This window comes from Neomonachus schauinslandi, chromosome 3 (assembly GCF_002201575.2).
Source record: "Neomonachus schauinslandi chromosome 3, ASM220157v2, whole genome shotgun sequence".
Classification (NCBI taxonomy): domain Eukaryota; kingdom Metazoa; phylum Chordata; class Mammalia; order Carnivora; family Phocidae; genus Neomonachus; species Neomonachus schauinslandi.
Genome location: NC_058405.1, coordinates 184,770,272 through 184,772,900, shown reverse-complemented (window position 1 = coordinate 184,772,900; position 2,629 = coordinate 184,770,272).

Sequence of the window (2,629 nt, the reverse complement as noted above, 5' to 3'; positions counted from 1 at the left end):
CCCTGGGATCATGACCTGAGCCCAACCCACCCAGGCGCCCCAAGTTTGATAAGTTCTTTATAGATTTTGGATACTAACCCTTTATCTGATATGTCATTTGCAAATATCTTCTCCCATCCTGTCGGTTGTCTTTTGGTTTTGTTGACTGTTGCCTTTGCTGTGCAAAAGCTTTTTATCTTGACGAAGCCCAATAGTTCATTTTTGCCCTTGCTTCCGTTGCCTTTGGCGATGTTTCTAGGAAGAAGTTGCTGCAGCTGGGGTCGAAGAGGTTGCTCCCTGTGTTCTCCTCTAGGATTTTGATGGATTCCTGTCTCACATTTAGGTCTTTCATCCATTTTAAGTCTATTGGTGTGTGTGGTGTCAGGAAATGGTCCAGTTTCATTCTTCTGCATGTGGCTATCCAATTTTCCCACCACCATTTGTTGAGCAGACTGTCTTTTTTCCACTGGACATTCTTTCCTGCTTTGTCGAAGATTAGTTGACCACAGAGTTGAGGGTCCATTTCTGGGCTCTCTATTCTGTTCCATTGATCTGTGTGTCTGTTTTTGTGCCAGTACCAGACTGTCTTGATGATGACAGCTTTGTAATAGAGCTGGAAGTCTGGGATTGTGATGCCGCCAGCTTTGTTTTTCTTTTTCAAGATTCCTCTGGCTATTCAGGGTCTTTTCTGTTTCCATATAAATTTTAGGATTATTTGTTCCATTTCTTTGAAAAAAGTGGATGGTATTTTGATGGGGATTGCATTAAATGTGTAGATTGCTCTAGGTAGCATTGTCATCTTCACAATATTTGTTCTTCCAATCCATGAGCATGGAACGTTCTTCCATTTCTTTGTGTCTTCCTCAATTTCTTTCATGAGTATTTTATAGTTTTCTGAGTACAGATTCTTTGCCTCTTTGGTTAGATTTATTCCTAGGTATCTTACGGTTTTGGGTGCAATTGTAAATGGGATTGACTCCTTAATTTTTCTTTCTTCTGTCTTGTTGTTGGTGTATAGGAATGCCACTGATTTCTGTGCATTGATTTCATATCCTGCCACTTTACTGAATTCCTGTATGAGTTCTAGCAGTTTTGGGGTGGAGTCTTTTGGGTTTTCCACATAAAGTATCATATCATCTGCAAAGAGTGAGAGTTTGACTTCTTCTTTGCCAATTTGGATGCCTTTTATTTCTTTTTGTTGTCTGATTGCTGTGGCTAGGACTTCTAATACTATGTTGAATAGCAGTGGTGATAGTGGACATCCCTGCCGTGTTCCTGACCTTAGGGGGAAAGCTCTCAGTTTTTCCCCATTGAGAATGACATTCGCTGTGGGTTTTTCATAGATGGCTTTTATGACATTGTTCTTTCTTTTATTAATGTATTATATCACACTGATTGATTTGCGGATGTTGAACCAACCTTGCAGCCCAGGAATAAATCCCACTTGGTTGTGGTGAATAATCCTTTTAATGTACTGTTGGATCCTATTGGCTAGTATTTTGGTGAGAATTTTTACATCCATGTTCATCAGGGATATTGGTCTGTAATTCTCCTTTTTGATGGGGTCTTTGTCTGCTTTTGGGATCAAGGTAATGCTGGTCTCATAAAATGAGTTTGGAAGTTTTCCTTCCATTTCTATTTTTTTGGAACAGTTTCAGAAGAATAGGTATTAATTCTTCTTTAAATGTTTGGTAGAATTCCCCTGGGAAGCCATCTGGCCCTGGGCTCTTGTTTGTTGGGAGATTTTTGATGACTACTTCAATATCCTAAGTGGTTATGGGTCTGTTCAGGTTTTCTATTTCTTCCTGGTTCAGTTTGGGTAGTTTATACATCTCTAGGAATGCATCCATTTCTTCCAGATTATCTAATTTGCTGGCATATAGTTGCTCATATGTTCTTATAATTGTATTTCTTTGGTGTTGGTTGTGATCTCTCCTCTTTCATTCATGATTTTATTTATTTGCATCATTTCTCTTTTCTTTTTGATAAGTCTGGCCAGGGGTTTATCAATCTTATTAATTCTTTCAAAGAACCAGCTCCTAGTTTTGTTGATCTTTTCCACTGTTCTTTTGGTTTCTATTTCATTGATTTCTGCTCTAATCTTTATGATTTCTCTTCTCCTGCTGGGTTTAGGCTTTATTTGCTGTTCTTTCTCCAGCTCTTTTAGGGGTAGGGTTAGGTTGTGTATTTGAGACCTTTCTGGTTTCTTGAGAAAGGCTTGTATTACTATATACTTTCCTCTTAGGACTGCCTTTGCTGCATCCCAAAGATTTTGAACAGTTGTGTTTTCATTTTCATTTGTTTCCATGAATTTTTTTAATTCTTCTTTAATTTCCTGGTTGACCCATTCATTCTTTAGTAGGGTGCTCTTTAGCCTCCATGTATTTGAGTTCTTTCCAACTTTCCTCTTGTGATTGAGGTCTAGTTTCAAAGCATTGTGGTCCGAAAATAGGCAGGGAATGATCCCAATCTTTTGGTACTGGTTAAGACCTGATTTGTGACCCAGGATGTGATCTATTCTGGAGGATGTTCCATGAGCACTAGAGAAGAATGTGTATTCTGTTGCTTTGGGATGGAATGTTTTGAATATATCTGTGAAGTCCAATTGGTCCAGTGTGTCATTTGAAGTCTTTATTTCCTTGTTGATCTT